Source organism: Diplotaxodon limnothrissa, linkage group LG3 (assembly GCF_057381915.1).
Source record: "Diplotaxodon limnothrissa isolate DT_005_m linkage group LG3, D_limnothrissa_male_GT1.1, whole genome shotgun sequence".
In the NCBI taxonomy this organism is placed as follows: domain Eukaryota; kingdom Metazoa; phylum Chordata; class Actinopteri; order Cichliformes; family Cichlidae; genus Diplotaxodon; species Diplotaxodon limnothrissa.
Genome location: NC_140598.1, coordinates 11,244,869 through 11,269,999, shown reverse-complemented (window position 1 = coordinate 11,269,999; position 25,131 = coordinate 11,244,869). Strand labels below are relative to the sequence as shown.

Here is a 25,131-nt window from a genome sequence, read left to right as displayed (position 1 = left end):
CTTTGACATGGATGGTTGTGAAAGCAGGAAATGACAAATGTAGCACAGCAGCAGTGTTTAACACATCTGAGCTGGAAACAGAAACTCTGGTATGAACATCATTCATAGATCAGCTTCCAGCTTCTTTTGCTCGGCTACATTTTGGATGGATTTGCATTTAAAGATGAGACTGAAATGGTTAGGGTCAGGAGGTCAAAGGTCAGAGCTTCAGTGGGTCTGAGGGCGGCCTCACGCTGGAGAAGGATGAAGGAGTCTGACCTGAGCCAGTGTTTGACATGAACACATCAGCACTGCTGTCAGTGAGCCTAACGACAGCCGTTAGCATCATTTCAGTGTTTCAGTCATAAAAACACTTCCTGTCACTGTGGTGGTTACAGTGACATCATGCAGTTTGTGCTTTGACCTCCAGAGGGCGACAAATCAGCACAGACAGAGAGCTCCATTCAAACTTTGCTTCCAAAAGTAATAATTCTTCAAATATAATCATCAGTGTTTGAGCAGTTATGATATCAGGGACAATCTAGACACGTGTGACAATACTGAACATGTCACATGACACACCTCAAACATCATGTGATCCACTCTCAGTCTGCACTTTGATTCATTACTTCAACAGGTTGAAATGAGCTTTGAAGAAACATTCAGTGAAATAAATCTTTCATGGATTCATGTGAGCAGCAGATGAACTTTGTACCAACAACATCTTCAATAACAGAGTCTGAATGAAGCTCAGGTGTTGATGCTGCTCACTGATTGGACGCTTGGTTTCAGCTCTGCTCTCAGTCTTTACTGCACAGGTGAAGGTAGAAAGTGTGACTGGATCTATAGACTGGAAGCCGAGAAACATGCTGAACATTTGAAGCTTTGTAGCAGAAATGTTCATGTTACAAATACAGCAGAGCTGATCTGGGATCAGTGTGTTCACACCTGCAGCTACAACAAGGTTTCATGTCTCCACACGTCAGCATGTGAACTTTACTCTGACTCGGTCTGAGCAGTCAGGCGGCATATTTTTAAAGTTAACACATCAGCACACACAGAGCTGAGCCCCTCCCACCTGTGCTGAGTTTCAGGTGGAGCCCCGCCTCCTTCCAGGAAGCAGCTTACCTGTGTGTCCGTGTTTAGTGTCCAGGTGTGGAGCGGAGCTTGTTGTTGGTGTGTGAAGAAACTGTAAGTTTACTTTGTTTCCTCCTTTAACAGTTTGTCTTTAGGAACTTTACTTTTTGTTCAGCTCATGTTTGATTTCTTCACACAACAAACTGTGTGTTTGTATTTCCGGTCTCTCCATTAAAGTCAGTGTGTAATGTTTCCTGGCTAACATCAGCTGTGTGCAGCTTAGTTCAGCACAAATCTGCCGCTCCATAGTTCACCTCGTTGGTCACAGCTGGACCAACGAGGCCGAGTGTGTCCGCCACTCTGAGCTACGTTCGTGTTTGTGTACTTGTAGTTTGTACTGTGTCCCAATTAAGAGAGTGCACGCTTGAAGTACGCGCACTACGCGTACTACGTACGGTGCGTACTATAATTACGAGAAGTGCGGAAGTGAGAGGTTTGTGAAATGGGACGGTCTAGCCTTCGTCACGCTGCTCAGGTTGCCTAGCAACCATGATACTAACAGCGAGTAACGTTTCATACAGCTTTGTTTGACAGAAATGAAGGAGAACATATTTTGTACATTTGTTTCTACATGAGTTTTGTGTGATTTGATAAGTATCTGAGGCTGAGACCACAGGACTGTAAAACATGATTGTTGGGCTTCATTTCTGTACTGAACAGTCATTTAAGATTAGCTAGTAAATAACAATTAGCTAATGTTGTTCATGAGACTAAAGTCATCTCACTGTGGTAATGTAAATATAATATGGCCAATATTATATTTATTGTCAGATTATTATGATATATATATATATTACAGCAGTAAGCTTGAACTCTGTGTCAAAGATTCAAGTAGCAGTTATTTATATTTCCTATCACCTTAAATCTTCACTCAAAGACAAGTATCTTTGACAGTTTATATACAGATGTATTATATATAAGAGACAAATATTGTTCTTTTAATATGTTGGCATTACTAAATTTGGCTCAATACTTACATATATGTGTAAAAAGAAAATGTACGAGCTGTGAAAACTGTTTCTGATAGAATGAAGAGTAGACTGATATATGAAATATTCCTTTATTGGGTGAGAAACTCAGACCATGTCATAACTGCTTTAAGTCATACAGAATAGATATCAGAGCCTTAAACAGGCTGACTTCTGCTAAATGGGTCAAACTGGGCAGAAAGTATACAAACACATAACATCCTTATAGAATATGATGTAACACTATAGATCAACTTACCTCAGAATATATAAAGCATATAAACAATTACAGCAATATGATGCAACAAACACAGCAGTGCTACTGATCCAAAATACTCAAAGCTTCATAGAACTGAAACAAACTTATTTTTAGCTCCATTCTGCTGCTGATACAGACTTTAGGTTTCTGAATATTAAACTTGTTGATGCCTTTCATAGTGTGTAACTTGAAGGCCCTGAGTACTTTCTCCCACACTGAAAACACTGGGATGATCACATTATTTGAACATTACCTAATAAGACTGATTCAGCACAGACAGTAATGTTAAACTTTCCTAGCAGTCCTTCACAAACAGGGAACAGTCTGTCTATTCTCTCCATCTGTCAGCTGCTGCTGGCTCTTCCTCCTCCTCTTCCTCACACACTGCTGAGTTTGTCCTGGTGGATCATCAGGGCTGCAAAGCCTCACAGATGATGTGCAGCAGTGGCTCCCTCAGTCTGTCCTCACTCTGGACACTTGCAGTTGTCACACATGGAAATCAAATGTGTGATAAGCTGCAGGATTCAAACACAAGTGTAACTTATAAACACATGTTCATACTTTTATTCCACAATCAGAGAGAAAGAAACAGAGAGAGAGTGCAGGACAGACAGACGGGTGGCAGTCTCAGGTGTACACACTGCTACACAACAGCACAAAAGAAGGAGGATTTAGTGTTTGTGTTATTATGAAACAAGAAGAGTTTCAGATGGTGCAGTGGACACATGTGTGACTCCTGTGATTAAAGCATCTTTCTTTCAGCTTAACGAGTGAACCGTCAGCTCGTTCAAACACACGTTAAAGTCCGTTTGGCTCGACACCACCGAACAGAGGCAGCAATATAACATAGCTAACATTAACAGTGTAGTGAATCCTGCTTGTGCCGTGATGTTCAGGACTGCAAACCGAGCAGCATCACTGACTTTCAGCTTGTTGTGTTTGTGGATATATGACTGACTTTAATTATCCACAAAATCATCACATTCTCTGTCAGATTAAGGTTGACTATACTTATATACACTCAACAAAAATATAAACGCAACACCTTTGTTACTGCTCCCATTCCCCATGGGATGGATGTAGAGACCTAAAATTCATCCCAGATACACAATATAACCATCCCTCCCAAACAGTGGTCACAAATCAGTCCAAATGTGTGGTAGTGGGCACATCTGCTATATTGAGATAATCCATCCCACCTCACAGGTGTGCCACATCAGGATGCTGATCTGACATCATGAGTCAGATCAGCACAGGTGTACCTCAGACTGCCCACAACAAAAGGCCACCCTGGAATGTGCAGTTTTGTCTCACAGCAAAATGCCACAGATGCCACAAGCAATGAGGGAGCGTGCAATTGGCATGCTGACAGCAGGAATGTCAACCAGATCTGTCGCCCGTGCATTGAATGTTCATTTCTCAACCATAAGCCGTCTCCACGGGCGTTTCAGAGAATATGGCAGCACATCCAACCGGCCTCACAACCGCAGACCTCGTGTAACCACACCAGCCCAGGACCTCCACATCCAGCAGGTTCACCTCCAAGATCGTCTGAGACCAGCCACCCAGACAGCTGCTGGAACAATTGGTTTGCACAACCAAACACTTTCTGCACAAACTGTCAGAAACCGTCTCAGGGACGCTCAACTGCATGCCCGTCATCCTCATCGGGGTCTTGACCTGACTCCAGCTCGTCGCCGTAACAGACTTGTGTGGGCAAATGCTCACATTCGATGGCGTCTGGCACGTTGGAGAGGTGTGCGCTTCACGGATGAATCATGGTTCACATTGTTCAGGGCAGATGGCAGCTGAGAATGTCCCAGTTCTTGCATGGCCAGCATACTCACCGGACATGTCACCCATTGAGCATGTTCGGGATGTGCTTGACCGGCGTATACGACAGCGTGTACCAGTTCCCACGAATATCCAACAACCTCGCACAGCCATTGAAGTGGAGTGGACCAACATTCCACAGGCCACAATTGACAATCTGATAGACTCCATGCGACGATGTGTTGCACTGCATGAGGCAAATGGTGGTCACACCAGATACTGACCGGTTCTGGGTCCCCAGACCCCCAATAGCGCAAAAAACTGCACATTCCAGGGTGGCCTTTTGTTGTGGGCAGTCTGAGGTACACCTGTGCACTACTCATGATGTCAGATCAGCATCCTGATGTGGCACACCTGTGAGGTGGGATGGATTATCTCAATATAGCAGATGTGCCCACTACCACACATTTGGACTGATTTGTGACCACTGTTTGGGAGGGATGGTTATATTGTGTATCTGGAATGAATTTTAGGTCTCTACGTCCATCCCATGGGGAATGGGAGCAGTAACAAAGGTGTTGCGTTTATATTTTTGTTGAGTGTATATTTTGAAGTAGAGGCTTTAAAACCAAGTAAACGCTGAAAGTACAAACATCACTAATGTCGCATAACTTTGCCGACATGTGGCCAACAATAATGTTTTAATGTTCTTCATTATTAAACATTTGCACATAAATAAGTGACATAATATTCAGTACTTACTTTTGAAGGTTTACTCTTTGGCCGCTCCGCTTCTGCCGTCTGCCGTATAGGGCTTTGGAGTTGACGTCACACCGCAGTGCATTGTGGGATTGCTGCACCATGTCAGAAGGCCACAAATCAAAACAAACACACTGTGTTGGAAGCAGGACTGTCAGAACCATGCTTAAAATCAGCGCAAAAGACAAAGGGCTGTATCGCAACCGATTGCGCCAAGACGCCAAAAGACGGCACTTGGACAAAATAGCGTGCATCGGTAATGTGGACCTGTATGAAATAAGGCAGCGGAGCGGAAACCCAGACAACCTACTGCCGTTGTCCTATCCCGATATTTTCGCGTATCTTGTCTGTGGAGTCAGCTATAAACTCAGCTATAGACTCGACTATAAAGCTTTGGGCAGATGAAGAAGAAGTCCGGCTCTTCCCACACTGTAGTGTACTGTGTGTTTTAATAAATAAATATGTCGACACACTATGGATTCTCAGTCGTATGTCTCTTCCTCAAATTCGAACCACGACACAGCGCATACACGGCGAATCATTTTCGGAATTATAAATTCCTGGAGGCGCACATCTAATTCACAAACGGTTGGGTACAAGATTTGGATGTTTTTAAGCCTCCACATTGTGAGTATGTTGACCATATGACCAAGATACAGCTTGAGGTTGCACATAACATTGACTTCTCCTCAGCACCTGCCCCAAAAATTGCTCTAGATGAACGATTCACGATTGATGCAAGCTGTGCGTTGCCATGTAAATAGTTTGCATTTCATGTGTATGTACTTGCTAAGTACATGTGAACAGATCTTGAATAAAAAAAAAATGAACATACTTTTCTGTTTTATTGAAACCACTTTACAGAAAGTACAATTATTTACAATGAACTGTACATGCAACACAACAGTTTTATGAATATTCAACAAGAGCAAGTTTCATTTGGCCCTGGTTTGACAACCACACTGGGGCACATATTCACCAAAACACAGCACACCTTAACAATCTTATCAAGCAGTGTTGTGCGCCGGTCCGAGTTTGACACAGGTATGTCGTCGTGCCCCATGTGCAGCGTTGGAGCCAAGTCTGGATTTGTTACATCCATTTCATATGCTGGTTTGAGTGCAATAATGCCAAATAATAAGCCTGTCCGTCAACATGACGTGGTTCTGCAGCATCACACATTAGGATGCTTTATCTAATTATCTTCATTCAAAATAACACTAAAAGCCTATTAAGAGAGATATGAATTTATTTAGAACTCACCAGAAAGAAAATGCTGCGAGCAAACCAACAAAAAATTGGGGATGGCAGAGAACTCGATATCCACTCGTCTGACCGCTGCAATCCAAGCTTGACGTATTTGTTTAGAATGTTGTTCACACCTGTTGAACTGACTGAAACTTCTAGTCACAGTAAATCAGTGTGTGTCAGTGAATGCATCGTGTGTGCTTCGTGGCTCCATCGATTGGACTGATAGTAGAGCAGCTGATGGCAGCTTCGTCTGCCTCACACTGCTGTCTGACTGCATTCAGCTGACACTGAGATGAAGCAGGAAAGAAGCAGCTGATATTTGGACAGCACACATGATGGAAAGGAGGATTTCAGTTGATGTGCACATGAATGATTTGTGTTTCCTCTGCAGGTGAAGGTAGAAAGTGTGTGTGAGCTGATGTGAATTGAGCAGCATGGATCAGTGTGAGGACAGAGAGGAGGGAGTCCCTCCCTCTAAAAGCACTCTGTGTGGGGAACATGAGAGCCAGACCAAAGCTCAGAGGTGAGATGACCATCTCTAACTGTCCATGACTCTTCTCCATGTCACAGCTCAGCACTCACATCACTGCTCCATCATTATTCACAGGAACCAGCCTGGACCTCCACCCAGCTCTGTGTCCTGTAAGAGTGACTGGTCTGTAGATCGTCCCATTTGGTTTAAAGGACAGGAGCACTCTGCTGCAGAGAGGTGAGCTGTTAGGAACATGAACTCTCTGATTTAAATGATTTTGATGTTTCCTGGTTTCTAAAATGCATCTCTGTAGCAGAGCAGTGTCTCCAAGAACACACAGGCTCAGCTGTAACTGTCAGTTTATCTGGTTTAAGACACATTTGGACTCAATTGGCTGTTTTTAACTATGTATTTTAATCAGAGGTGTAAATCTAGACCTCACACATCTGGATCCTAAACTATGAGAGAAACAGCTGCTAGCAGTGGGTAGTTTGACTTTGATACGCTGCTCTAGAAAGCAAACAAAGGTTTGTGCAGCTCCTCTTCAGAAAAGTGTTCAGAGAGCAGCTGCTGTATTAGACAAAGGCTCGTCGTGTGAGCCCAGATGTGTGTAACAGCTGGATGAAGGAGAACCATCAGTCGCGTCTCCATCCCGCCTTTATTAATGAACTTCCTGTTGCTTGCAGATGACAGGAACACAAAGTGTTTGTGCCACGTGATGCTGCAGGATTTGTTAACATGTCCATGATGGTAACATCTCCTGGTCTAACTGCAAACACATGAGCGCTCCTAACGGCAGCTATCACAGCCACACAGGCAGACTGTGTCTCACTGTTGCATTCAGGGACATTTGTTTTCCTGTAAAAAGCTTAACTCTAATCTAAGAGGACTGTTACTGACAGCAAACAGCTGCATTATCTGCAGTCTGTGTGATCACAGCTGCTTCAATCACTTTATCAGAGAATTGATCATTGAATAAAACATGTTTGTGTCTGCAGAGGTCAGAGGTCACAGTCTGCAGGATCCAGCTGTCCGTCTGTGAGGAGTGATGAGTCCAAAGATTACCCTCCACTCTTCAGTGCTGAACCTGGACAAACGAGGTCAGAGAACTGTGATGACTCCTTTACATGTTTGTGTTTTCCTGGATAAATATGACCAAAGATTCATTAGAAAGGTAAAAATCTTAGACTTTGTCCTGTAGCGCTGTGTGGCAGGCAGGATTGGACCCAAACACAACAGGATGAAGTCAAAGAGGCAGCTTTATTTCAGCTGTGAACATGCAAACAGCAGAAATAAGGAAACATAACTGTAGGTTTGCAGTGAATGAAGCCTCAGCTCGACGCTCCACTTTGTCCCTCTTTTCCTTCTCCAAACAGCCACATCAGGAGTCTCTGATGGAGTTTTAAAATATTTAATTACAAATGTCCAAAGATGGGTTCAGGATACCTGAATCCACAGTTATTAAAGCTAAAATAGTTCACAGGGTTTGGACTTTATTAGGTGACGAGAGAACATCAAAGTGTTTTTTATCTTTAAACAGTATTTTTATCACTTCAGTTGCTCTCACAGCCCTGTTTGTTATTTTAGTAAGTAAGTAAAGTTTATTTATTAAGCGCTTTTCATAGACAGGTAGTCACAGAGTGCTGCACACAGAGACTAAAATAAACAGTACGATAAATAGCAAAATGCACAATATACACAATATAGAGTTTAAATGTAAATGAAAAATATAAAAATGTAAACAGCATTGGTCAACAGAAAGCTTGTTTAAACAGTAAAGTTTTTAACTGTTTTTTAAAGGATCCCACAGAGTCAACCAAACGTAGTTGTAGAGGTCGACTGTTCCACAGCCTTGGTGCCACAGACTGAAAGGCTCCGCCCCCTTTCGTCTTCAGACGTGTTCTGGGAGCAACCAACAAACTCTGAGTCTGTGAGCGGAGACAGCGAGCAGCAGTGTATTTAGTGAGAAGCTTGGATAAATAATCTGGGGCCATTTAGTGCTCTGTACGTTAAAACAATCATTTAAAACGAATTCTAAAATCTATTGGGAGCCAATGTAAAGAACATAAAATAGGAGTGATGTGAGCTCGCTGGGTAGAGTGAGTTAGTAGTCTGGCTGCTGCGTTTTGTACAGCTTGGAGGCGAGAAAGAGATGATTTATCCAAGCTGGTAAACAGGGAATTACAATAATCTAAACGCGATGACACAAATGCATGGACAATTTTTTCCAGTTCAGCTAAGGAGACCATATGTCGCAGTTTAGAAATATTCCTTAAATGAAAGAAACAGGAACGAGACAGAGACTTTACATGTGAGTCAAGGCCCAAAGAAGAGTCAAATATTACTCCAAGATTTCGAATATTTGGCTCAGCAGAAGAACAGAAAGGGGCAACAACTTGACTGATTTTAGAATATAGATCAGGAGGAGCTATGATCATGGTCTCTGTCTTGTTCTAACATGGTAATTGTTAGAAAGCCAGTCAGAGATTTGAGTTAAAGCCTGGACTAGGGTGGACAGCCTATCCAGCTGATGAGGCTTAACCAGAGCTCTTATGTTTCACTCAGTGCTCCCACCAAACACCTTGGAGGACACATTAGTGTGATTTAGATTTCATTGCTGTAAACACCAGTCACACAAGCTAACCCATGGAGGCAGCAGCAGGCTTTGTGTTTGGTAAAGTCTGCTGGCTTAAACTAAGAGAGTTTAGTTTGTTAGCACAAAGAGCTGTCAGCTAAAGCCCCGAATGCACTTTGAATACAGACGAACTGAGAAAAACACTTTAAATACAGCAAACAGTCAAACTGACCACATGTTTTTCTGCTGATCATCCACAGCAGTACGTTTAGCATTCATGCTAGCAGCAGGCTATGACTGTTAGGGTTGCCAACCGTCCCTTAAAAAACGGAATCGTCCCGTATTTAGAAACAAAAGCACACGTCCCGTATTGAGCTAATAAGGGACGCACTTTGTCCCGTAATACAGTGAGAATCAAAAGTAGTCTATAAATGTTAATGGAATTAACGCTTTGTTTGAAAGCATAATTCCCAGCACCTCTCCTGCTTTGTGACCAATGAGCTGACAGCACACTTATGACAATTCAGATTACCGCTCATCTCATTGGTCGAGGAAAGGTCGCTTGCGGAGAAAATACCGGAAGACAACAGATGACCACAACAAGAAGCATGGCCAACAGGGAAACAAACGCCGACACTGCGGTGCAAGTCTCGGACGACAGTACACCTAAAGCTGGGCAGACACTGTGCGATTTTTTTCAGTCACGTTATTCAGCTCCTGCTCAAACTGCACGATTGACTCGCAGGGGTTAGAAGTTGGTAGGTCACGATGCAGGTCTCACACTATACCGCCCGATGCTCTGATGCGACCCGAGTGCTCACACTGTGCCTCCATAACATGAAGGTTATAACAGAAAATCTGTCGCTCTCCCTGTCTTTCACTCACACAGACACACAAACCACCACCATCAACTTTGCTAAATTGCTAATGAAAAACATGATCAGGCAGCTGTGAATGAGCAGCAGTGTAAATCCAACTATTTTCACGTTTGTTGTGGTCGTGATAATTTTGTGATGCCACATCGAAAAGGCTCGGATGAGCTTTCCAAAGTTCTACAAGTTGTGCCTCCATCGCTTGTGTCCAGATCACACGCTGCACAGCCGTGCTGCTCCGTCTTTTTCACCGACGTTTACGTGTTTGCGCGTGAGCAGTGTGAGCGGCTCACGAGCGATTGATGATCGGGAGCTGCTCGAGATGTTAATCGCTTCTCGTTACCCCACGTATACTACACGATGCACGATGAAGGCCAAAATCGGGCTGATCACCAAATCGGTCGCACGACTCAAAAATCGTCTCAAAATGGGCCAAAAATCACACAGTGTGAGCCCAGCATTAGAGCAGCAATGTTTGTTTCCCTCAGAGAAAGAAAAAAAGGCTGCAAAAGTACAGGGAGGAATGGGAAAAGGGAAACACCTGGCTGGGAAAGGTCACCATAAAACCTATAAAGCGCACTGCACTGTGTGCCGGCGCACTTTTTCCATAGGCATGCTTCTAATGGTGGGGGCACATGAAGAATATGAGGGGCGTGAAAGCTCGGGGAACCCTTAACCAATTTCTTGTCCACCAGGCCACGGCAGAAGCAGATATGGTATGTAAACACTGGTTTGTTTTTTAAACCCTCTGGTTAAGGTTAAAATGGGCATGTGCAGTGAATATCAGCGCTATGTGGCCAGAAGTGTGATAATATAATTTATTTTGTGTAATAAACAACTGCAAGGATAGATGATTACAACAAATAGATGACTAATACATAAAAGTAATACATAGATGAATAATGATGATGAGTTAAGATGCGTAATCATGGGAACAAGCGGGTTTACAAACAGGAGCAGCTGATTAGCATTAGAAAAGCTGAAATAATACCTCAACTGAAGCCAATTGCACTAAATGCACTAAATGTGCACAGTTACAAGAATATTTTTCGTTCTATTGCTTTCTATTAATTTATATAATTTTAAGTTAAGCAGGACAGATTTCTTTTAAAGAAAGATTTACTTATATTCTCAAAAGTTAAGCATGACAGGCTTCTGTTTAAGAAAGAGACCTGTTTTACTGTGTTAATGTTGTCATTTTGAGCTAATAATAAATGGCTAAATGATCATTTGTTTCCCATATGGTCATATCACAAAGAATATGCATCTGCTTAAATCAAATTCAAGTCAAATGGTTAAAAAATAATTTCACACACACAAAAAAGAGCTACCACACTGGGAAGGGTGAAGACAACTAGGTTGCCCGGCCCTGGCCACGAGGTGTCCCTTATTTATTTTTCAGGGAGTTGGCAACCCTAATGACTGTCCACTGAGCACCAACACAGGTAGGAGTGAGCAGTGATGAAGCAGGACTGTGGGCAAGTTTGAGCTACAATCCTATTGGCTTCTCAGTTTCTCCAAAGAAAAGGGGAAAAATTCTTGGTGTTGTGAAGATGTGAGTTGGTCTTGTTGTCGTGGAGCTGGAAGGATGCTGGCAGTGAGAGGCTTTTCATACAGTGTTCAGTAACAGAATGAGAAGAAAGCCACTGCACATGAAACAAGGTGCTCGTAGTGTTTGTTTACTGTGTTTGTGCCACAATGTCAGATCAGTTGTAGATTCACTTGCAGACTTGTCCAGTGAAACCAGTGCAAGTAGGGGAGACCGGGGATAGTTGTAACGTGGGTCAGTTGTAACACTTCCAATTTCTCCAATCAGGGCTAAGTTTCAAATGATGTGACTCATCCTGTACATGCCCAATTCAGTTCTGCTATCACATGTGAAAAATCAGCACATTTTATCAAACACAGACAATTTAACATGAAAAAAAGTAATTTGTATGCCAAAAAGTAAGTCTTTCTACTTTATTTCAATTTCTAATAGCATTATCTGCTTTGCAGTTAAACTCATCAAACTTAAATTGTGTTATTTGTATGTCTATGGGGATATATTCTGTGTAGGTCTTTAGTGCTAATGTTTTAGCCGTTGGCTGTAATGTTAGCTAGTTCATGGCTATAGGAGTCTGGGTCAGTTGTAACAGCAACAGTCTGGGTTAGTTGTAACAATAATGTATGTTACAACTTACCGCACTATTACTTTAACTTATATTAAACAAGTTGGGGCAACGACATCAGCAGAGAGACGTTCACTGGTCGCATTTGTATATGCGGTTAATGCCATTGGCAACACAATTCCTCCACTGTTTGTGTTCCCACACATACATTATGCAGACCACTGTGTCAGAGATGGACCAGTAGGAAGTACTGGTAGTGGAAATAAATCGGGATGGGTGCAAGAAACAGATTTCCTCATCTTTCTGAAGCACTTTGCAAACCACACCAAGGTAAGCCAGGATAAAAAGTAATGGAATTGCGATGCTGGTGAACAACTACATTTTTCCAGCTTCATTGTTATGTTCAAAATTGGTGCAAGAGTTGTAGGTTATAATGCCCACTGAGCCAATGAGGCCAAACTCAAGGAAGACCAACCAAAATTAATGAAATATTCAGTTGCACAAAATTCCATAATTTGTCTTTTTTGGGGGGTTGGAATATGTTCAAAAGTTAGATTTCTGCATTCTGTCACACACACACACAGCTACATAAATGGCTCTAAGTGCATTCATGTGTTGAATAAACAAAGATTACATGTTAATGTTTTGTCAGTACCCTTATTTCATTGTGTTACATTTCACCCCAGGATATGTTACAACTAACCCAGACTATGGGGTTAATTGTAACATTTCACTCTTTGTGTTTGAGGCCATACCATGCAATGGGTAATTGTGCTGCAGAGAAAATAGCTGCACTATTTAATAGCCGAGACATGTAAATACTTTGGATTACATTTTGAATCCACTACCTTAAACGAGCTCCAAATTACAGACAGAAATGTCAAAAATGTTACAACTATCCCCGGTCTCCCCTACTGCAGTACAGAGCAAAGACTAAGCAAGCCAGGAGAGCTCTCCAACTTTCTGAAAGTATCAGGATATTTGAGTGATAAGAAAAAGTGGATCGTGCAACAATGTCCCTCAGCACACAAAACAATCAAAGCAGAATAAATATAATGTTTTAGATCAAACACTTACAGGGACCTGAAGAGAGAGAACCAACAAAATGTCATGGCTAACAGAGGAACTCAAGCACAGACTGAGTTCTGACAAACAAAAAGGTGACCGTTTATTTACCAAAGGGGTGAACCACAGTGCTCTATATTAGGGGTGGGTTTTTATAATCGATTCATCGATTAAAATCGATTCTGGCTTGGATAACGTAAAATCGATTCATTAAAATCCTGAATCGATTTTTTAATATAAATTTATTTTGCCCGAAATGCCAGAATCTCTGGTGACATCTCACAAAATTTCAAGAACCACCAAACAGTAAATGAGAGCAGGAACACGGATTCTGCACATAGACTTAAACACACAGCGCGACCCGCGGATCAGAATCAGTTAGATGTCGCCTTTCTCACAGTCGGGGCTGAAAGCCGACAGCTCGCTGATCCGGGTCGGCGCTTTGTTTTCACGCCCTTTAAGCGCTGATTCTAAAGCTGTTAGTTTGATCTCTCTCCAAACAATATTGACCAAACCAGCAGCAAAAGAAGATCCAAACGCTTTGATAGGTTTGTAGCTTGAACCCATCCGCTGGAACGTTGAAGACAATATAATTACACTGCTAAGCAAGACACAAGTAGGCAAACTTCTTCATGGTACTCGTGCACGGGAGAGAACCGGACAGGCACCGTTCCTTCGCTTGACCCCAGTAGCTCTCGTCCGTTCTCCCATATCACTGTCCTTTTATTGAGGTTACATGAATATGCATAAGTTCATTAACATATGACGTCTACATACACAAAGAGTACCTTGCCTCTGTGTGTGTGTGTGTGTGTGTGTGTGTGTGTGTGTGTGTGTGTGTGTGTGTGTGTGTGTGTGTGTGTGTGTGTGTGTGTGGGGACTGCTGATCAAAGGGTCAAACATCCTTGGTCAGGAAGAGGGTAGCCTCCCCCTCACCCTAGATGGTTCATCCTAGATAACACGGTGAGGAAGTCCTGCAGTTCATCTAAACAAAGAGCACTTAGACTAGAACAGACGCAACTACGTTAATCCTACCATAAAATAATAAGACACGGTATGACCTCTCATGCTCCCAAAGTGCTGTCTAATACACACAAAGTTTGCAGACTATCAAGGATCAAAACCTCTACCAATCTACAACTAATTACAAAACTCTAAGCATATATAAGTAAATATTTCTAAGCATAAATGACAATCAACAATACAAATCTAACATTTCCCCCCTTTTTGACCTTTATGCCTGAAAAGTTCCCAGGTATGAATACCTCATGTCTGACAGTTTCAATGCAAACATTTTTATACTCAGCATATGTCAAATCACCCTAAATTACTGAAAAGGTACACAGTTCAACAAATGTATTAGCAGTTATCCCATTCATTGAGCTCATCTCATGGCAAACTGCATCTTACGAGCAAACAAAGAAATTGTTAATTTAATAGTGAAAATAAAAAAGTAACATTTTCAAAAACATCTCAGCTTGGTAATGCTTCCTCCAGGTGTGCACATCACATGTCTCTCTGCAGAGTGGTTTGAGTTCTGCAGGGCGTCATGAATGTCTCTTCCAGTTGTTTCCATCGTTGTCCATAGGACCAGAGTCCAAATGTATGTAGAATAGACATTCAAACATACCAGTTGGTTTTGTTGTTTGTCAACATGGTTCTCAGCTATTTCCAAAGCTGCAGACCTCTCAGCACTCTAGTTTTATGGCCTCCCATTACCTCACTTCAGGCCTTCGTCCTGTGAGGGGGATATTTATGACTCCTTCATTGTCCTTCATTGTCCATACTCTGCAGAAAACACCTCTGTGGAAAGGGTGCAGGGTTGTCTTACTGCTATTATGATCCCAGCAGCCTTCAGAGTGTCATCGTATGCACAGTACAGTGGCACAGCGTTAGGTGATGTTCATAGGAAACTGCTGTTATCACCACCATAGCTTCTGGTTCCTGTGCTTTCACAGAATCATGATGTCATCCTCGAACTCCTTCTACGCTGTCGATGGAGCTTGGCACGCTCCCCTCATCCCACGAGTTTTCATGTTCCAACGCTGCTGAAGGTTTAAGGCAGAGCACGTCGTACACCTTAGTTGTCTTCCTCAGCGTCAATATTTAATCTTTCATTTTATTTAAAATCTCCTGGAAGCTCAGTAGCACAGCTCTCTGTGTGATGTCTGCTGTGCTGAAGATGATCTCTGATCCTCCTGAAGCCTCTCTCCTGGCCTCAGCTCCCATCTTGTGGACGATCCTCTCCTCTATTTTGCAGGCAGTTTCATGGTCCTTGCTGTGGCTCCAAGGTCTGATTTCATGATGGGCCCCAATCAGCTTGACCTTTGACCTCAACCACTGCCTGGCTGTCAGCTATGCCTGGAATGGTTCACGCTTCTCACTGGGTCTCTGAAGATTTCTCAGGAGATTACTGCTGCACCTGTATTTCCTTGCTAGGAAGACAAACTATTTGGAGAGTATGTCAACAATCATCAAACCACATTCTTTAGTTCAGTGAACTTCACTTATAGGCCATCAAAGCCTCATCTGAACATGGGTGCACCACTTGCATAGGTTTAATACTTGTAAATAAACGGCTAATCACACAAATCACTGCAACAATAATAGTAAACATTGTTTAATGTTAATCCTTGGACCCCTCCTCTTGACGCATGGACACACCCATGCGTCAACTCACCAAACCTGGATTCCTGTCTTAAAGAAAAAGATTAGCTAGATCATATCCCAGGCAACATCAGGGCATCTCCTCCCCTGGAGCAGCACCACCCTGGACCTATAATCCTGCAATGAAAATGTTAGTGTGCTTTGCATATTAAGTTTGCTTAACACCTGGCTCTCCCAGGAGCCTGCATACACACCATCATGGCCTGGAAAACAAAATCTGGAAGTAAAATCAAACTCCATACCTGTAAACAATTGTATCATAAGGACAAGAAGCATTCAACATCAGCAAGACAAGTGTCATGTGCAGGTTTTCTCAAATCAGTAAACTACAATTATTTTCATAAGTCGCCTCAGACATGGATCATCCCATGTACTCAGGCAACATTAATGTAATCGGTGACTGCTCTTAAGCAAAGTCACTCCACTTATATATTACTATGGGCTCAAAAGTGGCCAGCTAATGAGCCCATATCAAACTATCCCAGAAACACTGTATCTCTTATTTGTTTTACTCATGTCACTTGTCCGTTTCAGCTGAATCTTCCACAGCATTCTCAAAGAAACTAACATTAGCAATACACATTGACTGTAGTCAGACAGAGGTCAGACACAGGTCAACAGGTTCCAGAGGTGCCATAAAAACACCATAAAGTCAACCCTAGCTGTGGAAAGAAGTAACACCAGTTCTCAACACAGGAAATTTCACACAGGTTATTCACATTATCAAAGTAACCTTCACATTTTCCCATCAACACAATGCAACAGCATCACCACCCATAACCTGTAAACACAGTTTTCCTCACACATAAACCCAGAAATCCTGTAGTAGGAAAAAACATCAACCAGTTGTCCTGGTATAAATCGCATCATCAATTCACATGAAGAACTGGCATGCTGTAAGAAAAGAAAATGCAAATATTAGCGCTTGCGCAGGCGTATGCATACTTTGTCACAGTTATCTCTGTGAGCAACTCAAGCCTATGAATAACACACCTGATAAATGCACAGACACAGAAAATGGCATTTAAAAGGTTAAATCATCATGCAACCTCGAGTGTTGCTGTCATCTTTCTGCTCCTGTAAAAGGAAACACATGGGTTCATCTGCACCTTTGTCAGGTGGGGGTTAGCTTCACACAATCATGTTCAGTCAGTCAGTCAGATATTTTAAAATTCTTACTCATTCACTCAGTGGTTCCTTCTTTTGCTAATTGTGGAAATTATCATCGCATTCGTTTCCACGCTCAGCAAAACGACGTTATTTCAAAAAGAAAAATAATTTAGACTGGATTTCCTCGTTGAATCCTTTTTGGGGGGGGACTCTCATTTCCTAATTGTCCCAAATAAGTGGCTTTCTCCTGAACCCATTTTAAATGTGGAGAAACTCACTTGCAACAATTTTCTTGACGACGTGTAACGCTTTTAATTCCCGACTTGCAGATCTGCTCAAAGAAAAGAAATTCACAAGCAAAAATCAGTGCTTGTTCAAAAATGAAAAATAAAAAATAACAGAGATTATCAAACCAAACTCTCAGTGCACTGTGAAAGTATCAAAATAAAAAGGCCTTGTTAAGTCATGACACAAACTCCTCATCATCTTCACAACAGGAGAAGAATCATCAGCTAGATTCACTCCAAACCAACCATCAGCTGCACAACACACAACATAACCCTAATGTCATATTAGCTATGAGTTTAATCACCCGGTCTGTGCCCTTCACTCATTTAAGCCACAGATCTATTTTATTCAATTTTTCCTTTTTCCCTTCATCATAAAACATGTGACATGCTGTCATGCACTTCACAAAAGACGTTTGTTCTGATGTATTCAGAGTTGTGTATCTAAATACAGGATTCACTCGCACATCAAAACAGGAAACTCAGTGTTTTAGAGTCTCCACTCAACACACAACAACTCCAACACATCTCATTCACTCGTGCTAGAATTCAATCACCTTTCATTAATCTAAAACCGATCAACTAATTTGCATATCAGCTATTAACCCACTAAGTTGACAGGACGACAGAAAAGCATGTTCAAAATAGTATCACAAAAGACAATTTCCCTCATACAGTAAATTACTTATGCTGCCTCAATCAAGCAGGAAGCTTCTCCCAATTTACCATTTTAACACTAAATTTATTGTCTGATCACTGATTTATCAAACCAGGATTTTTTTTTTTTTTCCCACAAAAGTTAAATTGTTGTCCTGCAACTTGTAGAGTCAATTTTTTTCTTTAGGATAAATTCAGTATTTGATAACAAGTGTCTGCTAAATTGACACTATTGTAACACTGATGAAAGATAACAAGCTAATTTTCATTGCATGGGTTTGTGTTATTAGGCAGGTCTAATGCATGTCTGTGGAGCTGCATCTCCAGCAGAGCATGTTCTTAAAGCTGCCTTTCCTACACATTTCTCTGCTATTATTTAATCATTTCTTAACTAATGTGCTATGAGTCTTCATGAGTCATTTTGTGTTTGGAATTGTTAGTAGGGTTAATGCATGTTCTGCTTGTGTGTGTGTGATTTTGTATATGTTTCTATTTTCGCAATGTTTCAGACTCCGTCTCAATTTTCCAACTTAAGCAGTCAGTTTTCTTTTCCCCAGGTTTGCTAACCCAAATTTTGATTTCCCACATTAAATAATTCCTATGTGTTCTCACCTAGTCTTCTCACTCTGTTGTCCTCTCACTCTTTTGTCCTCTCCCACTTCGACAGTCCCGGCAGTTCTCCTTCAGCTTTGTCCTGTCTAGTAGCTGAAGTGCTGCTGCTGCCTTCTTGGGCGACTTCTTAGCAGCTGCTGCCGGTTTCTTGGCTTTGGCCGCGGCGGGCTTCTTGGCTTTGCTCTCAGTAGCCTTGTTCATCTTGAAGGATCCGGAGGTCCTGGTGCCCTTGGTCTGCACCAGAGTGCCCTTCGCCACCAGACTCTTGATGGCGGTCTTGACACGGGCCTTGTTCTTGTCCACATCGTAGCCTCCGGCAGCCAGAGCCTTCTTGAGAGCGGCCACGGACAGGCCGTTGCGCTCCTTGGAAGCGGCCACGGCTTTCACAATCAGCTCGCCCACGCTGAGGCCGACCTTCTTGGGCTTGGAAGTCATCGTCTTCTTCTTCTTGGCCTGAACCTCGGCGCAGGGCGCAGGGCGTGTTTATGATGGAGCCTTTCCCACCACAGCGCTGGCACGTTGAACGCATCATGAAGGGTCCATTTCTTTCATGTCGCTAGCCGCATGTGGCTTGCCCGAGTCACTCAGTCCTTTTTGAGCATTTCAACATGCTGCCGCCGCAGACCCTGGCCTCAGATCCAGCAAGTTTAGCGCGCTGATCTCCAAAAAAGTCCCGAAGGCCAGAAAGACGTCAAATAAGTGTCTCGTGCTGAGAACTCAAACAAAAACTCCTCTTCACGCTGCCATCTTGCTCGCCCCTCCATGAAATTCAACCAATCAGACAGGAAGATGGGTTTGCTTTCTTCTTCTGCTGCTGTTTATCCACATTGCTGCTGCTTTGCTGGGACTTTTTGTGCTCAGGACTTGCTGCTGTCTCTTTATCATGTTATTGCTTTGGAGCTGCATTCCTTATCTTCAGGGAGGAGTGAGCTCGCTTGTGAGGTTGAGAAACACATGGCACTGTAAATAAGTCAGCCAGAAACTTGTTTCCAATGATGTTAAACTATAACTTTCTTCCAACTGTTGCATGTGGAAAATTGATACAGGTCTGCTTTTCACCTGAAAGTGACAAACTAAAACATGTTCATTATTATCATCACTGCTTAATCAACACACATCTCTCTCTCTCTCTCTGTCTGTGTTTGTGTGAACAATCCTTTCTTAAAAGCAGAAAATGACATTGTAGTTGTTTTTCGGCTGATCAACACAAAACCTTTTTCCTATGATTATTTCTCTTCGTCTACAATGTAATTTGTCTCTTTTTCACTCTTTTTTTTTTTCTTCACAATAGCTGGTGGTCTGCAAAATCACTGCTCTCACTCACAATCAGAGGCAATTACTTTTGCACAGTGCACAAAAACACTGTGATGTCAGACACATTCACACTCACTTTTTCATCTGCATAAATAAATCATATGGCTGGAGATATGTGCCATGGTGATCCATAAGCATGATCACCAGTTTATTTAATTATTTTTAATCCAACAAAACAAATAAACAAAAACATGATGCTGATGCTATGAACACTCTACACACAAGTCAAGATGCAGGAAAACTGCTCACGGAAACGCTGCACACTCCCTGTTTCCCCCTCTTTGAGTAGTTCCCAGACAGCTCTTGATCTGATAACGTGTAGCTTGCTCATCAGCTCAGAAAAACAAAAACAAAACTGCAACGCGACATCACACAGTAGTTGCAGCATATTAGTTGTTTTCACAGGCGTGCTCCATATCTCAACAATGGCTCATAATAAGACGACAGTCTTTCACACAGGTCAAGTGCCTCTATGCACATCATTAGTTTAAATATTTACCTATATCACTTCACCTCACATGTCATTGTACTGAATTTAAGCAACCACAAGCTTAATGTAGATTACTTTTAACAACTATCCACCTCAATTAAATCTATGGTCTGGCACACAGGCTGCTGTCGATCAGGGCAAGCTAAAGAATAAACATTGTGTCAGCAAGGGGTGGGGGGAAAGCCATTCACCAGAGCATATCTTAAGTGCTGCTGATGTGGGCTGGCCTTCTCCACAGCTCTCCAAGGCTGGTGTGTTTTCTGAAAACTTCTAACATTTGAATCTCTTCCATTTATAAGCCTGCGATTAACCGCACGGCTCAGGTCCGCGTGACCGCGCTCGCGTGAACCCGCGCAGCTGTGGAGCCGTCGCTCTCTCTCTTTTTTACATAAATACTTTGTGCTGCCAGGAGCAAAGTCCAGCACAAACGTCTGTCTCCCTCCGACTCACTCTTGGTTGCTTAGAAACCCATGATAACAACAACAGTCGGTGTCACAGACCACATGTTCTGCTCCGCACACACTCACACACAACAACAACGACGACGACAATGACAACAACACAAAATAGGCCTACTGTCCAGCACAATCTGGACCCCGCGGAACTTCTCAACACCCCACTGAGCAGTGGAGAACTCACTACAGTACCCCACACAGCGGTCTGTATTTCGCCCCACTAAGACGGCGAACCAAAAAAAGTTCGAACTGCGCAACTCTGCGACTTAATGCTTCTGTACAAAAAACCCCACTGAGCGGCCTTGTACATCGCCCCACTTAGACGGCGAATTTTAGCCCCACTGAGCGGCCACGGACAACGCCCCACTGAGCGGCGAAGACGTAATTTTAGCCCCACTAAGCGGCCACGGACAACGCCCCACTGAGCGGCGAAGACGTACAGTTATAGAGTTGGACTCTAAACTTACTCGGTGTTGCTTAGCGTGTAATATCAGCCTCGAATCCCGCCAATCGCCATTCATCGAGGAGAAAAGACATACAGCGAATCCACAGGAACTTCCTGGCTGACGTCAGTCTTTCAGCGTGTCCCTCCTCCCCTCGGTGAATGCGATTCCAGGGCTCCGGCATCGAAGGACCAATTAATGATAGGTTTGTAGCTTGAACCCATCCGCTGGAACGTTGAAGACAATATAATTACACTGCTAAGCAAGACACAAGTAGGCAAACTTCTTCATGGTACTCGTGCACGGGAGAGAACCGGACAGGCACCGTTCCTTCGCTTGACCCCAGTAGCTCTCGTCCGTTCTCCCATATCACTGTCCTTTTATTGAGGTTACATGAATATGCATAAGTTCATTAACATATGACGTCTACATACACAAAGAGTACCTTGCCTGTGTGTGTGTGTGTGTGTGTGTGTGTGTGTGTGTGTGTGTGTGTGTGTGTGTGTGTGTGTGTGTGTGGGGACTGCTGATCAAAGGGTCAAACATCCTTGGTCAGGAAGAGGGTAGCCTCCCCCTCACCCTAGATGGTTCATCCTAGATAACACGGTGAGGAAGTCCTGCAGTTCATCTAAACAAAGAGCACTTAGACTAGAACAGACGCAACTACGTTAATCCTACCATAAAATAATAAGACACGGTATGACCTCTCATGCTCCCAAAGTGCTGTCTAATACACACAAAGTTTGCAGACTATCAAGGATCAAAACCTCTACCAATCTACAACTAATTACAAAACTCTAAGCATATATAAGTAAATATTTCTAAGCATAAATGACAATCAACAATACAAATCTAACACGCTTCACATAAACATCGTCATGAATTCACTCTTTTACTGTTTTGCTTCCATTGCAATGCGCAGCTCTCTCTCTCTCCCTCTCTCTCTCCCCCTCTCTCTTTCTCTCTCTCTCTCGAACAGTTTCCCTTTCTTCATTATTCGCTTGCTTGTTACAAGCAAGCGAATTGTTACAAGTCTACTGTTGCTTACAGCGCTGTCGGCCGCTGTTTTTTCCCTTTTACATTCTTCCGAAAAGAAAACCTCATTTCTGCTGTTCAATACTGAACAAATTTAAACTTTTTAAAATTATTCAAAATGCAAAACGCTTAGCCGTGTCTCTAATAAAACCGCTGTAACGTCAGAGGTAATGTTCATTAATTAATGGTTTTCTTTCGTTTTTGATGTACTGCAGAATATTTTTATAAAATCCCAGGCCAGGAAAATCACCTACATGTTTTTCTGTGTTTTATCTTCAGCTACTTTGACACAAAGGCATCTGCTGTGATGCTCACACCTTGGATAAAGTCTTGCGAGTGTCAGCTTCCTTTTTATAGATACAAAAATATGTAAATGTACTGATCTGAATTATAATATTTCTGACTGTCAAAATTTCCCAGATTTAAATCTAATCGAATCGAATTAAATCGAATCGTGGATCGAATCGATTCGGGACCTTGTGAATCGGAATTGAATCGATTCTAGAAATCAGTGACGATACCCAGCCCTAATTACCTCTCAGCAGCAGAAGAACAGCCTTTAAAGTCTATAAGAAAATCCTTTGACACGTTGCTCTTTAAGGAAACACAGCTGGGTTCAGGTCCAGGTTCTGGATTAGTTTCAGGGTTATGTCCAGCTGAGCCTGGTACGCCCCACAGCTCTGGGCTTTAAAACAACACACACAGAGGTATGAGTGTGAATAATGATGGAGCAGTGATGTGAGTGCTGAGCTGTGACATGGAGAAGAGTCATGGACAGTTAGAGATGGTCATCTCACCTCTGAGCTTTGGTCTGGCTCTCATGTTCCCCACACAGAGTGTTTTTAGAGGGAGGGACTCCCTCCTCTCTGTCCTCACACTGATCCATGCTGCTCAATTCACATCAGCTCACACACACTTTCTACCTTCACCTGCAGAGGAAACACAAATCATTCATGTGCACATAAACCAAAATCCTCCTTTCCATCATGTGTGCTGTCCAAATATCAGCTGAATGCAGTCAGACAGCAGTGTGAGGCACAGGAAGCTGCCATCAGCTGCTCTACTTCTACTATCAGTCCACTAGATGGAGCCATGAAGCACACATGATGCATTCACTGACACACACTGATTCACTGTGACTGGAAGTTTAAGTACATTAAGCCTCCACTCATCTACATTGTGCTTACAACCCACTGCCCCCCATCTCCCACCCCCATCAACCTCCTGGGGCCAGGAATGACTGGAACTGAATTGGAAACGGGCGTAATCAAACATAAATCTGTTATTCTTATCCAACCTGTCTGCCTGGACACAGTTTGCTGACCAATCATGGAGCCTATGATTCGCTTGGACAACAACTTCATGAATGTGGAAATGAAACTGAGTGTCAGCTGAGTGTCGAGCAGAAGAGGAGTCAGAGAAAAGTGACAGAGCTGCTGACTTTACAAAGAAAACTAAAACCATGTTGAAGAGATTAAACAGATAATACAATCTAACAACAACAACACAGCTGCTGCAGACAAAACACATGTATGAGTGTGTGACAGGAAAAGCACTGAACAGAAGTTTACTATTAAAAATGCAGCATGTTGTAAAAAGTTTGGTCAGTGAGACTGAAAAACAGCTGCATGAGTTACTATTGTGAACAAACCCCTATAAGAACCCTGATATTACCTGAATAAGATCAAATCCTGATACGTAGTGCAGACCTTGGTAAGAGATACAGTCCAACTGGAATATAAACCTTTGGTGTGTTTAATCCAGTCAGTCTCTGAGTAACTCCACTCCTCTGCTTTCTGTTGGAAGAGACAAAAGTTTGTAGCACGATCCTTTTCCTCAGAGGCCTGTGTTGAATTTATATTACATCTAAGATAAAAAATAATTCACAAAGTCTGCTCTGTCCTCCTGTCCTCCCTGCAGTCTCTGTGAGCTCCGCAGAGTGATTATAAAGACCCGGAGCTCAGAGTTTCTCCAACACTGTGGTCAAGTGTGAGCCACGCCTGCCACCCGTTATCTGCCAAACTTGAGCTTCAACGCTAAGTTTTACGGTAGTGCTGCTTCTTATCCCTTTTTGCTGATCACACACATAACAACACACATGATTTTCAGGAAGTTAACAGAAATAAAGCCAGAGTGTCATTTGTTTTTCACTCAAGTTGTCTTTTCTTCTTAATTTTTTTGGTAATTCATTCATGATTCATTCAAATCTAAAATAACTTCAACAAATGTAAAATATTTCTGAAAATCATCTTTTATAGTTGAAATTCAGTTGTCATTTGGCTCAGCTGCTCTTTCATGCATCCATAGTTTCACCTCAAACTGCTGCTTGAGACACGAGAAATTAAAGAACAACTCTGTTCAAACGGAGAAACTTTGAAGGAACTCAATAATGTCATTTAAATGGTTTCAGGTAGGTGTATGAAGGTTCTGTATTCAATCATATATGATAGTTGACATGAAATTCTGAATTCATCTTCTTGGACACCCACACTGCATAATTCTGTAGAAATGAAATTAGTCGTTTCTAATCAATTTCAACATCAAATATCATAACATTGCATCAAAATGCGTAAAAATGATTCTTGATAGCTGACCTTAAAGTCTCTGTGCATTCTTCCTCCGGGTTACCTTCTCTATATATTTGCAGTTTAACCACCAAAAGCTGCAAGGTTTCAGAAAAATAAAAGGAACTTTCTACTCAAATTTAATAAGATTAATTTAATAAACAATAGAAAAAAAACTTTGACAGTTGTCATAAAATTCTTAACAAACTCCTCTTCTGTCTGTAGCTCAGGAGTTAGAGCAAGTCACGAAGTAACTGGAAGGTTGGTTGTTTGATA

At 42.4% G+C, this 25,131-nt stretch overlaps 1 pseudogene; it reads right to left on the bottom strand.

The window, feature by feature from the left end:
* Positions 1-18,563: 18,563 nt before the first annotated feature.
* Positions 18,564-19,531, bottom strand: LOC146634520 (histone H1 pseudogene; annotated as a pseudogene).
* Between the last annotated feature and the right edge of the window lie 5,600 nt (positions 19,532-25,131).